Below are 15,787 nucleotides of genomic sequence, written 5' to 3' on the forward strand. Positions count from 1 at the left end.
CTCTTTTCATAGACACCAAACACCCCAGGCCTAACACATATTATTCTGGTTTAATCAGAATATTGGATAATCCCACGATGGATCATCATAACATGGGGTGTTTGGAGTCTGTGGGGAGCTCTAGCTACATGGCTGGGTGCCATGATTTTTATCTTTAGTTTCCCTTACACAGACCCCCCCACTGTAGCACAGGTAGGATAATTTAGTTACCTTGTTGATTCATTTGGCCCTGTCTGGCTCTTCCCACCTCACAGTCCCCTACCCAGACAGTCCGGCTATGTGTCTTTTAGGGGGTATTTGTGAATTACCCCCTACTGTGAAGGGTCTCCCCTCAAATGTGGATTTTAAACAGACTAAATTGAAAATTTAACCCTTTCTATGGATTTTAATGCCCCAACATGACACCAAGCTTTAAACTAGCACTGCAAGTCCAATGTATTTGGCTTATGTTGAACTTAGGTGCAAACGACTGACATCCCAACATTAAATGGCAAAGTAACGTCCAGCATTAAACGGCAGGGTAACCAGCATCAGTGACCCCCAAAATATAATAGAACAGCAACTCCCAGCATGTACTTAAACACCTTACACCCTAGTATCTATAAATGGGTTGGACCCATGGAGGCAATGGAGGGTGTTTGCCCTAGGTCCTTAACTTACTGGGGCTTGTTTATCAACAGTGGGCAAATTTGCCCATGGGCAGTAACCCATGGCAACCAGTCAGTGATCACCTTTTTTTCAGCTGGCTGCATGTAGAACAATTAATGTAGCAATTTGATTGGTTGCCACGGGTTACTACCCACAAGCAAATTTGCCCACTGTTGATAAATGACCCCCAGTTGTTTTTATATTGAGTAATAAATGCTAGATATTGTTGCCAAGGCCAAGCAGCGATGTCCATCTTTTCCTTAGATTCTGCGTGTGTTTTTTTTTAATTATCTAGGTGTGCCAAATACACCATTCTGCATAGGTGTTATTTATTTGGCACTGTAATGGTTGGCACACTGCTCCAGTGCTGGCCTAATGGGTAAACTCAGTTTAGTGGAGAGATCAAGTATTCATTATTTATTAGTATTAATATTTATTAGGAAATATATTTTATATACTCAGCGGTAATGATACAGGTCTTCAAATGCTGCTCCCCATATTGGATCTGGTTAGGCCGTCTTTTGTGTGTCAGTGGCACTGCACGTGCTCAGTGGGCTCTGGGCTGTTTAGGGGTTTCAAAAGTCAGTAACTATCATGAGGAGCACCTTTTTTCTGAACCATACAGTCCTGATATTAGTTATCAAATTAACTTTTTTTCAAGGCTGAAAGAAGACAGAAGTCCATGAAGATCAACCTATACTTATACATTCCAATAGTGCTGATCAAGAGAAATGATATTGCTCATGTTGAGAACAGAGACATTAAAGGGCACCTATCACCCTAAATTTGCTTCTTTCACTTGAGGTGGGGGATAATAGAACTTGCACTTCAGATGGGGGGAACAAGTTTAAAAAAAAAAAAAAAGACAGTCCCTGCCGGTGCTAGGCTGCCCACACCAGTAAGGAGCCTAACACTGTAGGGGGCTATATTGGGCCCCCATACCTCTGCCGCCAACCCCTTTCCCCCAAACCACAGGGTTTGCTCCTCTGTAGCAGTGAAGTTGTGGAAAATTCTTCCTGAAGTGGTTGTACTGGCAGATGCTTTAGATAGCATGAAAAGGGGTTGGAATTTCAATATAGGGCAGTGATCTCCAACCACTGGCTCTGGGGCAACATGATGCTCACCAACCTTGATGTTGCTCCCAGTGGCCTCGAGTAGGTGCCCATTTGCAAATCTCTGACTTGGAGACATGTTTTGGATGCAGAGAGACACAGTTTTACTCCAAGAAGAGCCTCCTGCAGGCCAGCAGTTCACATGGGGCTACCAAATAGCCAATCACAGCCCTTATTTGGCATCTCCAAAAAACCCTTTTCATGCTTGCATGGCTCCCCAACACTTTGTACATCTGAGTGTGGCTCACAAGTAAAAAAGGTTGGGGATCCCGGATGTAGGGCCTCAAGTCATTGAGATCGTAGACCCATTCTTCCAAGATATATTGAAAGTGCTCATTAATTAGAACCTTACTTGGCCCCCTACACTCCTGGACCCCCTTGCAACTACAGGGTCTGCTTCCACTGTAGTTGTGAAGCTGTGGAACATTCTTTCTGAAGTGTTTGTACTGGCAGATGCATTAGATAGCTTCAGAAGGGTTTGGAATTTCAATTTAGGGCCTCAAATCATTGGTAAGTTGGCTTGTTCTTCAAAGATATATTGAAATTGCTCCTTAATTATAACCTTACTTGGCCCCCTACACTCCTGGACCCCCCTGCAACTGCAGGGTCTGCTTCCACTGTACTTACAACCTTGTGCAAGGGGCAAGATAAGCAACTGGTTCAGCTCCTCCATACCAAGTCATGCTGTTGGGGACTTCTCATGTATGGCCTCAAGTCATTGAGGTTGTTGACCCATTCTTCCAAGATATATGCTTATTAATCATAACCTTTCTTGGCCCCCTACACTCCCGGACCACTTTGCAACTACAGGGTCTGCTTCCACTGTAGTTGTGAAGTTGTGGAACATTCTTCCTGAAGTGTTTGTACTGGCAGATGCATTAGATGGCTTCAGAAGGATTTGGAATTTCAATGTAGGGCCTCAAGTCATCGGTAGGTTGGCCTATTCTTCCAAGATATATTGAAAGTGCTCATTAATCATAACCTTACTTGGCCCCCTACACTCCTGGACCCCCTGCAACTGCAGGGTCTGCTTCCACTGTAGTTACAACCTTAAGATAAGCAACTGGCTCAGCATCTCCAGACCAAGTCAACAGCATATTGACCAATGGATGGGGCCTTTCTGAGGGTCTTTTTAATTGAAATCTTAAAAAATCAGCCATACATCTATAGGGCATTAGTGTATATTTATATATATTGGGTGTGATTTCCACAATCCCTAACTCCTTTGTCCAAAAGATATTTCTGTCTCATATCATAATACAGTGCTTCTTTGTTGGGAAATACTAAATATTTATATGACTCTGGCTGGAAAACTAACAAACAAGTTCAGGACCTGACTTCTGCCTTTAATCGTTGCACAAAGGCTGATTCAGGTTCATCATCTAGGGGTTTATGGGAAGGCAAGAGTGGACTGATACCCAAGGCTGTGGGTGCCCAGCTGAGAGCTATTGCACCAGGGAGGGGATGGGCAGCATTTCCTGTATGTGCCAATGAGGGAATTCCCCTAAGAGGAACATCTCAGGGCTCTGAATATACAGATAAATGAGGCAGCCGACGTGCTCAGCCACAATATAAACTGCTGATGCTGGTATCACGGTGAATCAGAATGATAATATCCCCGTGGCGCTACACCATGGCCTGCACAGTGACCCTCCTGCTACTGGCGGCCCTCCTGCTAACGGCACAGGCTGCTCGTCCAGACGTGAGTATCTATAAATGGGTTGGACCCATGGAGGCAATGGAGGGTGTTTGCCCTAGGGCCTTAATTTACTGGGGTTTGTTATCAACAGTGGGCAAATTTGCCCATGGCAACCAATCAGTGATTACCTTTTTTCAGCCGGCTGCATGTAGAACAATGAATGTAACAATTTGATTGGTTGCCACGGGTTACTACCCTGGAGCAAATTTGCCCACTGTTGCCCAATTGTTTTTACATTGAGTAATAAATACTATTTTTGCCATCGGTGATGCCCATCTTTTCCGACAAATGCCCATAGATTCTGCCTGTGTTCTAGAGAGGTCACAGTTCATGGTGCCACTGCAGTTTATAAGCTTTGTATATTACTTTTTTTTTAAATTATCTAATTGTGCCAAATAAACTATTCAGCATAGGTGTTATTTACCCTGAGGCTGGCACTGTAATGTTTGGCACACTGCTCTAGTGCTGGCCTAATGGGTAAAAACGTTTAGTGGAGAGATCAAGTATTCATTATTAATTAGTACAGGTATGGGATCCCTTATCCGGAAACCCGTTATCCTGAAAGCTCTGAATTACGGAAAGCCTGTCTCCCATAGACTCCATTTTAATCAAATAATTTAGAATTTTAAAACTGATTTCCTTTTTCTCTGTAATAAAACAGTACCTGTACTTGATCCCAACTAAGATATAATTACCCCTTATTGGGGGCAGAACAGCCCTATTGGGTTTATTTCATGGTTAAATGATTCCCTTTTCTCTGTAATAATAAAACAGTACCTGTACTTGATCCCAACTAAGATATAATTACCCCTTATTGGGGCAGAACAGCCCTATTGGGTTTATTTCATGGTTAAATGATTCCCTTTTCTCTGTAATAATAAAACAATACCTGTACTTGATCCCAACTAAGATATAATTACCCCTTATTGGGGGCAGAACAGCCCTATTGGGTTTATTTCATGGTTAAATGATTCCCTTTTCTCTGTAATAATAAAACAGTACCTGTACTTGATCCCAACTAAGATATAATTACCCCTTATTGGGGGCAGAACAGCCCTATTGGGTTTATTTAATGGTTAAATGATCCCCTTTTCTCTGTAATAATAAAACAGTACCTGTACTTGATCCCAACTAAGATATAATTACCCCTTATTGGGGCAGAACAGCCCTATTGGGTTTATTTAATGGTTAAATGATCCCCTTTTCTCTGTAATAATAAAACAGTACCTGTACTTGATCCCAACTAAGATATAATTACCCCTTATTGGGGCAGAACAGCCCTATTGGGTTTATTTAATGGTTAAATGATTCCCTTTTCTCTGTAATAATAAAACAGTACCTGTACTTGATCCCAACTAAGATATAATTACCCCTTATTGGGGGCAGAACAGTCCTATTGGGTTTATTTAATGGTTAAATGATTCCCTTTTCTCTGTAATAATAAAACAGTACCTGTACTTGATCCCAACTAAGATATAATTACCCCTTATTGGGGCAGAACAGCCCTATTGGGTTTATTTAATGGTTAAATGATTCCCTTTTCTCTGTAATAATAAAACAGTACCTGTACTTGATCCCAACTAAGATATAATTACCCCTTATTGGGGCAGAACAGCCCTATTGGGTTTATTTCATGGTTAAATGATTCCCTTTTCTCTGTAATAATAAAACAGTTATTGTTAGGCCGTCTTTTGTGTGTCAGTGGCACTGCACATGCTCAGTGGGCTCTGGGCTGCTTAATGGGGTCTCAAAAGTCAGTAACACTAGAAAGGGGTAATAGCCCATAGCATGTTTTTTTATATCAACAGAAAAGAAGACGGGGAGATAGTTGGGGCATTTTCAGGGGTACAGATCTTCCCTGCAAAAGGGCCCTGGGCTGGTACAGAAGCCATGAAACATGAAATAATACATTTCTATCCAAAGCTCTGTGTCTCCTTCGTGAAGCGAGTAGTCACGGTGGTTTGTTGCACAGCCAAAAGTTTCCAAGGCAATTTCCATTCATAGCCTATTTGCATTCACTCCCGCTGTTACACAGACAAACAGCCGCCGCTGCATTGTACATTCCGATCAGAAAAAGATAAACTCTTTATGGCCGGCCTGTGGTAATGGCAGTCTCCTGTGTATTTGGCTGTAAAATGTTAGGGGGACATAGTCACATCCATATTGTGAACACAGCGTGGGTAGGAGCTGCCATGCTGCTCTTAATAAGACTCAATAGTAGGACATTTCTGTTCATAGACAGATTGCAGGGCTCCTTGCTGCCTGCGGAGCCTCGGCTGAGGAGGATCTCTCATAGATCTATATGTATATACGGCAGGATCTGGGTTAACCGCCAAACCACTTCCAACGTAATGTTTCCTGATGTCTTCGTTTTGTAGGACGCCAGAAATATCGCTGCTTCGGTGGAACTTGGAGATGGCGTCTCCCCGGTGAGTAGGGGGATTAAAACATCATTAGCATGGCAGCCGCTCCTGAACGGGGGCGAGGGATATTAACTCTTCCATTGCAGGGTACAAAGCCTTTCTATATCTTCTGACTAAGGGAAGGGCAGGGACGGTGGGGGTCATTTATAAAGTTTGAGCAATTTCTTGTTTTCCCCTAAATGTCTTTCTTATTTTTGTGAATCCCAATGAATTGCGCACAAAAATTTGCAAATGAGTTAGCGGTTTGCGTGAGTAGGCCCCTTTTTTACGTGTTCATAGTGCGCGAATATAATAATATAATTTGCAAAATCAGTTTGGCGACATTTTTTCCATCGCCAAAGTTGTGGCAGAGCCTGGGGCCCACCTGGTCCGACTCGGACTGGGCCACCGGGACACCGGGAAAAAACCCGGTGGGCCCCCGTGGCCCAGACCCGGTCTGCGCAGGGTACTATACCAATCCGCCAATCTCCCTCCCACTTACCCCTATGTGCTGACTGTAGGTTTAATTTAGGCGCGCTCTGGGGAGGGGGGGCAGTGGGGTAGGTTGAGAGGCTGCGGTGGGGGCCAATGGGGGGTGCAGGGGCCCTCAAGGTAGAAGCCCAGGTGGGCCCTGCACCCCCCAGTCCAACCCTGAGTTGTGGCATCATTTGGATGCAGAGTGTGCGCTTAAATATTCTCAATATGCAACTAAACCACATTTAAAAAGCTTTTGCACTGTGAATACGAAATACTCAATTATGTTTGCACATTAAATGCACCGGTCCTGTCCAGGTTTATAAATATAAGCAACTTTGTTCACTGGGGCTTATTTATAAACACTGGGCAGATTTGCACATGTGCAGTAACCCATAGCAACCAATCAATGATTGGCTTTTTCCAGGCAGCTGCAGGTTCAGTAATGAAAGCAAACATTTGATTGGTTGCCAAGGGTTACTGCCCAAAGTGCAGCTTTGCCCAGTGTTTGTAAATGAGCCCAACTCTGTGAATAATTGTGCGCTGTGCAAATGTTATAAATGGCCCCCAGTGAGACAATAAAAGTCACAGAAGCACAGAAAGGGGCCCTGGGGCTTATTGCCTAATACAGTCGCTAATGTGCCAAAGCAACCAATAAGCAATGACTTTAGGGCTCAGTTACAATGACTGAACGAAGAGCAACATCAGAACCCGTCTCTGTTTCCCTTCTGAAGGGATATCTCTCTGACTATACAGTTACAGAAACTGACCAGCAGGTGGCGCTGTTGTTACAAAATTCATTATATATACCTGGCTGCCATTACAGGAAATGCTGTTGCTGCAACCTGGAAGTGACATAATCAGAAGTGGGTGGGGGTAGAAAAAAAACATTTAAAAAATGTTTAAAAACATAAAATATAGATAATATCGGTAATATAATATAAGATAATAAATAAAATTATGACTGACCTGCAGTCCTGCATCTATACCTGCATCCAAAAATCCTACCTGCAACCCGCAGGGCAACCGCTTTCCTTGAGGGTAACTTGTGGGTACCCACCCCGTAGCAGGACTCTAAACCACATTTACTTCCATTAGGCAAAACTTAATTGTTGGCTTTACATCTCCTTTTTAAGAAAAACTATACCCCCAAACAATGTAGGTCTCTATAAAATTATATATTACATAAACAGCTCATATGTAAAACCCTGCTTCATCTAAATAAACCATTTTCATATAAATATACTTATTTAGCAGTATGTGCCATTGGGTAATCCTAAATAGGAAACTGCCATTTTAAGTACTAAGGGCCGCCCCCTGGGATCATAGGATTCACAGTGCACTCAAACAAGCCAAGGCACACATACATGCTAGGCCCCATCAGCCAATGAATGGGCAGAGTTCTGCCTTTTGCTCCCAAACTACTTCCTGTTACAGTTAGAGCTGCATCACTTCCTGTCAGCTGATCTCTGAGGGCGCACACAGCTAAATGGCGGCTCAAGGGAAAGGATGTAAAAGGGCAATATTTACTGATATATATATTCCAGTTTGGGGAGATTCTTTAATAGGCCACTTAATATAATATAAACTGTCTGTTGGTTACGTATTCATTCCGGGCCTTAATACAGACAGTTGGCAGAGATATCCTGCCATTGGATATTTATTGGGGCCCCCTGTGTGGCCCTGCGCTGGGAGCATTCTATTCCGGCAGAGGGGAGGCATAATGCATGGGATTATGGCGTTAACTAAATGTTGCTGAAACCTACGGTTGTGCGGAGCATCTGCCGAATGGGTATTTGCGCGCCAGCTCCGGCTGGAAGGATTTGGGCAGAAAGCAGGTAAACAGGCTGCTGCGTGTGTGTTTAGCAAGTCAGATGGGGAGACGGAGCCAGGCCGCTTCCATGGGGTGAATTTAAATGGCAGCTTTGTTCTGTCTCGTTAAAGAGGAAGGGTTATTTGGTTTTATTTGAATGGAGCCCAGCGCCGGCGGAAACGTGACCTCGGCTTTACGAGCGAGGCGGCCAGACCTTTCCCTTTAATGAGGGTTACATTTGAATGGATAATTCTATGGGGCTGAATTACATTATGTTCAAACCAGCTCTGTAGTTTTTTATAGGAGGGATGGTTAAAAGCAGGGCCGGTGGGCCCAGGGCTAAATAGCCTGTGTGGGGCTCATTAGTTAGAGAAAGCAGGCAAGGAAATCTGCCGTTATCCTGCTGTGGCTGAACTGCAACTCTCAGCGTGCCACCCTGCAGCCCGCGGCGGATTCTGGAAATTGAAGTTTGATGGGAGATGTAACGTCGGACTGTGGTGCAGTGTCGGAGTGGCCCAGCAGGATACTGGGAAAACTCCCGGTGGGCCCAGGGGTCAGTGGCCCTCCTGCTCCTGACCATTTGGCCTGTTTCATGGTCATTCCCTATTCCTGAATGGGAACAAAGAAGAAATAGATGGAAGAATAGATGCTAGCATGTAAATAATAGAGACTAGGAGAATAAAGAGGTTGGGTGAGGAAAGACGGAAAAATAGTTTGGAGAGGGGGCCTAGGGTCTAAGGTTTTCTGGTGGGCCCCTGGGGTCCCAGTCCGACACTGGAGTTATGGTTTGACACCATCTTGCTTTAGTTATAGCCCTTTCCCTTTCTATATATAATAACCAAGGTACAGTCCCTTTGCTTGGCACCATCTAGCTCCACTGGGTCCACTATAACCCCTGGGTTCCCCCATGAGTTACAGCAAGGGTCCTCAAACTATGGCCCGCGGGCCGCATACAGCCCCCCCAAGGTCATTTCCCCGGCCCCAGCCCCAGCTGCGCCCTCACCCCTGGCTACTACCTGTCTGCCTCTGCGTGGTCCTTGGCCCCAGCTTGCCAGCCAGTGTGCCGCGATGACGTGCTGTGGCCGAGGACCACGCTGAGGCAGACAGGTAGTAGCAAGGGGTGAGGGGTATAGTTTGAGGACTAACTATAGTCTGGCCCCCCAACAGTCTGAAGGACCGCCTGTTTAAAAAGTTTGAAGACCCCTGAGTTATAGGGTCTACTTCTATAGTTACCCCCCTGCCAATCACATCATCTCTCCTTGCTATGCTCATTGCCACCTCTGCCGACTTTAGTCTCCGGGCAGGGGGCGGGCAGTGGCATCACTGGGCAGGGAAGAGGTGGGGCAGTGATATCACGGGATGGGGCTATGACACAGCTATCGGTGATTGGCCGATCACTGCATCAATCTCAGTGAGTCCTGCCCGGTTGTCCAAATCTGGCCAGGTGGTTTTGACCCAAACAATACTTCCGGAAACTGGGCTGTCCGGGTCAAAACAAGTGGAAACCCCTATGTTCTGTACCTATGTACTGTTTCTTGTAGGGGGCTAATTAATGATTAACTCATTATATGAACCAAGTGTTCATTTAGATCCACCCATGGTACCCTGAACCTTTCCTGTTAGATACGGTCTACAGCCTTCCATGGGCATATAGTAAGGATAGGGCTCTCCGGCTACCAATAGAACTCCCAAGTCCAGGGGTGTCAAACACAATCACATAAGGGGCCGAAATCTAAAACACCACATAAAACAGCCAGGTAGGCCGGATTTGGCACCCAGGCCTTGTGTTTGACATATATGCCCTAGTCCCTACCTCAGAATGGGGGGCACCTACGTGCCGCCCCCCAACACTGGTTTGAAATATTGCTTTTTAAAGAGGCACTATACTCCCTTTTCATCACAAGGAATAGGGCTTTAACGTCTGTCGTCTGAGCCAATGCGAAGCCCACACTGTTTATATAGGGGAGCGGTGCATTGTGGGAAATGGCCGAGGCATCCGCCCTCTCGCTCTCGCTGTCCTGCCAAGCCTTCCCAAACACAGCAGATGGAGCGTGGGCGGTGACACTCCGGCACCCCTCCCCTACACACTCTCTGCCCTGCCAGACCTGCCTTCATTATTCTCATGCCTAATTCATGAGGCTCCCATGTAAATACAGCAGTTAACTCCTTCAGCGCCACACAGTATGCCATTTTGTAGCCCCCCCCCCCCCCCCCCCGCCAATGCTGGGCATCTTTTCTAGAGACAATAATGTGAATTAGAGCAATACATCTCCAGCCAAAAATAAGTGCAAATCAATCTCTGTAATAAATCTCTACAAATAAATACATTTTAACATAATTCCATTGAGTACAATGAAGATAAGGGCTCATTTATGTGCAAAGTACATAGCCAGCAACACTTCATTTTTTCCCAGAATTCTAGTGGAAGTGGCCCTGCTGCAATCAGGCGATACGATACTAACTTATGCACAAGTGGGCGGGGAAGGGGGCGGTACATGGGCAGGACATGGGAATGGCCTTATACCCATTAATTAGCATTCCATTCAAACTGCCCCACAGGAGCAAAATGCAAAGGGAACCCTGTGCCTTCAGCCTCTTCAGCTTGCACCACATGCCTTTAGTGGGTTTTAAGGGCTCAGGTGCAAGTTATGGTGCACTACAGAGCTCAGTTACAGATTACTTGAATCTGGGGTTACCAACTTTTCTCAGGTTTATCCGCCAATGTTGAGGAAGGGTGGTGGTGTCATGGGGGGCAGGAAGTGGGCGTGTCAGGGGCAAAGAATTTGTCTCTGTGTCCATGGGGAGGTCCTAGAGAGATAGAGTCATAGCACTTAAATGTTAGTGTTGCAGGGGGAAAAGTTAGGAAATAGGGGGAATTACAAATTTACCCCCAAACCATCTCTATGAATCCATAGCTTCCTCCAAGCTTACCAACCAGTTTTGAGGGAGGGTGGTGGTGGTGTCATGGTGGTGGGTGAGGAGTAGGCATTAATGGGGGTGGTGAATGGGTATGTCAGGGGTGGAGAACTGTGTGTCTGGGTTGGGGGGAGGTTTTGGTCCTGGAGAGTGATTAGTAGCACTTAATAGTATGTGCCATGGGGGGGGGGGGGGGTGGATTTAGGAGAAAGGGGAAATTACAAATTTACCCATAAACCATGAGTTTATGAATCCATAGCTTCCCCCAAGCTTATAGGCCAGTGTTGAGGAAGGGTGGTGTCATGGGGGGTGGGGAGTAGGTGTTTATGGAGGCGGGGAGTGAACGTGTCGGGGTAGAGATTGTCTGCCTGGGTCCGTGTGGAGGCCCTGGTCCTAAGTGCTAGAAAGTAGCACTTAAATGTAAGTTCTTCGGGGGGGGAATTTTTCAAATTTACCCCCCCACACCATCTCTATGGATCCATAGCTACCAGGTAACTCTGTATTCATGATCCAAGTGCAGGCCCTGTACCTATGGGCATTAAACACAGGGCAGACTGCAAACTGCAAACAACATGGCAGCTCCACCCCACCCCCCCCCATTCATAAATGAAACCCCTCTGCTGCATAGATATCATTCTTTACTCACGCAGAAGAGAGGGACTTTTAAACAATGCTTCAATAAATCCAGTCTGTTTTGCATCACTGCTTATCTTCTATTCATTTATTTTGTTTAAAGGGCACAATAAACTATGAAGGTACAGCTGTGGGCGCAGAGCATTCCGACGCTTTATACTTGGGCGGATCAGCCACACAGGCACCAAACATGTGTAGTGAACGGAGATAGGAATATCCTACGGGGTTACTGCCCCCCTTCCTTTATGGGAAATCATTAACCCTTTGAGTACCAAGTTTGGGTTCCCGCGGATTTCCCACGACACAATTACAATTACAGACATTGGGGGGGAATGCAGTGGGACTATTATCTTACAGACGTCTCTGATTCATTCAATCGCAATTTGTGGTTTAGCTTGTCCTTTAAACGTCGTCCATAGGGCCAGTGATTAATTGGAACATCTAAGAAACATCTGTAGTTCTTTTCCGTCAGCAGAATGATCTCGTTGTAAAGATTTTCACGATGCAATACATTTATTTTTCCGGTTTTTTTTTTACAATTTGGCTCAGGAATGAATGGCGCCGGCGTGAAATTAATGGCAAACGCAAACCTTTAATTCTTGCTTTTTTGGATTTATTGGCCACAGCCGGAGCGTTATTATCAAGGGGGGGGGGGGGGGGGTAGCCCCAGATTTACAGATTGCAGCCCCTGCATCTCATTCACTTCTTGTAAATGTTCCATAAATTTTAGGGGGGGGGGGGGAATTTTACGCAGAGAATGAATTTGCCACAGGATTTCGACTTCTGCAGGAAGGTTTCGTCTTGTGTGCGGATATATATATATATATGTGTGAGGGGTGGTGTTTTATTGCTTGTGTGTTTTATATGCCGGCGCCGCAGCCTAGGAAACCAAACTAGTTATTAAATCCGATCATAAAATGTGAAAAAAATATAAATTGTTAAAAGTATTAATGAATAATTAATAAATATAGAGGAGAGAATGGAATGCTGGAGTGTGCAGTGTTGCTAGTGACTATTTTGTCTGCCTAAATTGTCTGCTCTTCTTCCAAATATGCCTTCCTCAGTTACTGGCTATGCTCTGCCTATAATACATTGAACTACAAACCCCAACACTACTATAGGCACCATCTCTCCCTACTATACCTGCTATCCCACAGCCCCAGTCCCTTCCCAGAGGCTATTATCCCCCCACTGCTACTATAGGCACCATCTCTCCCTACTATACCTGCTATCCCACAGCCCCAGTCCCTTCCCAGAGGCTATTATCCCACTGCTACTATAGGCACCATCTCTCCCTACTATACCTGCTATCCCACAGCCACAGTCCCTTCCCAGAGGCTATTATCCCCCCACTGCTACTATAGGCACCATCTCTCCCTACTATACCTGCTATCCCACAGCCCCAGTCCCTTCCCAGAGGGTATTATCCCCCCACTGCTACTATAGGCACCATCTCTCCCTACTATACCTGCTATCCCACAGCCCCAGTCCCTTCCCAGAGGCTATTATCCCCCCACTGCTACTATAGGCACCATCTCTCCCTACTATACCTGCTATCCCACAGCCCCAGTCCCTTCCCAGAGGCTATTATCCCACTGCTACTATAGGCACCATCTCTCCCTACTATACCTGCTATCCCACAGCCCCAGTCCCTTCCCAGAGGCTATTATCCCCCCACTGCTACTATAGGCACCATCTCTCCCTACTTTACCTGCTATCCCACAGCCCCAGTCCCTTCCCAGAGGCTATTATCCCCCCACTGCTACTATAGGCACCATCTCTCCCTACTATACCTGCTATCCCACAGCCCCAGTCCCTTCCCAGAGGCTATTATCCCACTGCTACTATAGGCACCATCTCTCCCTACTATACCTGCTATCCCACAGCCCCAGTCCCTTCCCAGAGGCTATTATCCCCCCACTGCTACTATAGGCACCATCTCTCCCTACTTTACCTGCTATCCCACAGCCCCAGTCCCTTCCCAGAGGCTATTATCCCCCCACTGCTACTATAGGCACCATCTCTCCCTACTATACCTGCTATCCCACAGCCACAGTCCCCTTCCCAGAGGCTATTATCCCCCCACTGCTACTATAGGCACCATCTCATCTTACTATACCTGCTATCCCACAGCCCCAGTCCCTTCCCAGAGGCTATTATCCCCCCACTGCTACTATAGGCGCCATCTCTCCCTACTATACCTGCTATCCCACAGCCCCAGTCCCTTCCCAGAGGCTATTATCCCCCACTGCTACTATAGGCACCATCTCTCCCTACTATACCTGCTATCCCACAGCCCCAGTCCCTTCCCAGAGGCTATTATCCCCCCACTGCTACTATAGGCACCATCTCTCCCTACTATACCTGCTATCCCACAGCCCCAGTCCCTTCCCAGAGGCTATTATCCCCCCACTGCTACTATAGGCACCATCTCTCCCTACTATACCTGCTATCCCACAGCCCCAGTCCCTTCCCAGAGGCTATTATCCCACTGCTACTATAGGCACCATCTCTCCCTACTATACCTGCTATCCCACAGCCCCAGTCCCTTCCCAGAGGCTATTATCCCCCCACTGCTACTATAGGCACCATCTCTCCCTACTATACCTGCTATCCCACAGCCCCAGTCCCTTCCCAGAGGCTATTATCCCCCCACTGCTACTATAGGCACCATCTCTCCCTACTATACCTGCTATCCCACAGCCCCAGTCCCTTCCCAGAGGCTATTATCCCCCCACTGCTACTATAGGCACCATCTCTCCCTACTATACCTGCTATTCCACAGCCATATTATATGAAGCTTACATTTATATCCCGTTTCCTGATCACGGTAAATCTGATATAATATGGAGCTTATCTCAAGCTGTGTGCGGGAGAGGGTTAAATTGCGGTGTATACACTTTTGGACATTACCGCTGACACCCCCTGCAATTCTCGCCATTATAACAATGGGAAGAGCTATGACAATATCCCTGCTGGAAATGTCAGCCCTTCAGAATGTTTAAATTCCCCACGGCGTACGGCAGTTTGCGCTACCAGATAACTAAGGGAATGACAGTCACTCATGTGACCGGCGCCCTCTGCAGTCGACGCGACGCTCACATATTGGTTCAAACTTGTCATAGCAACATTAGCGCCGTGACAAAACTGCCACATAAACACAGCTTGTGACATTTTTGGGGTAGATCTTTATTTTTTAATAACATCGGATCCCTATGGGGTTTTTCCAGCTTTTCCACTGGGAAACGTGTCACAGGAAGCTTGTTTTATTAATGAACCAGTAAATAATTAACTGTGACAATACAACTAGTGAGTAGCGTGTTCCAGTGCGTGCCCCCCCCTCCCCCCCCATATACATGGAAAACCTTCAGGCCTATGGAATTCCCTGAAAGATGCTGCCAGCATGTACCAGAGATTCCTCTCAGTTTCATTCTCCTGGCATAACAACAGGCAGGGGGTTAATGTAATCCTTGTGCAATGGGATGGGGGGTGGGTAGATAAAGTCCCTCACCCCCTATCCCATCACTGGGTGTGTCTGAAAGAAAGGTGCTGTTGCTAAACTTCAGGACTGAGACGTTGAAAGAAATGGGTTACATGATTTTAATGGGGCACTTTTTATTTCTAAATGACACTGTTACACAGCAAATAATTCCCTCTGCCATTTAACCTTTTATTATGGCTGATAAGAAGGGGCTGGATGGATTCTTAGCAAGTGAGGGAATACAGGGGTAGGGGAGATAGCTCTCAGTACAAGTGAGGGAATACAGGGGTATGGGGGATAGCTCTCAGTACAAGTGAGGGAATACAGGGGTATGGGAGATAGCTCTCAGTACAAGTGAGGGAATACAGGGGTAGGGGAGATAGCTCTCAGTACAAGTGAGGGAATACAGGGGTAGGGGAGATAGCTCTCAGTACAAGTGAGGGAATACAGGGTAGGGGAGATAGCTCTCAGTACAAGTGAGGGAATACAGGGGTAGGGGAGATAGCTCTCAGTACAAGTGAGGGAATACAGGGGTAGGGGAGATAGCTCTCAGTACAAGTGAGGGAATACAGGGGTAGGGGGGATAGCTCTCAGTACAAGTGAGGGAAT

The sequence above is a fragment of the Xenopus tropicalis genome, chromosome 7 (genome assembly GCF_000004195.4).
Source record: "Xenopus tropicalis strain Nigerian chromosome 7, UCB_Xtro_10.0, whole genome shotgun sequence".
NCBI lineage: Eukaryota > Metazoa > Chordata > Amphibia > Anura > Pipidae > Xenopus > Xenopus tropicalis.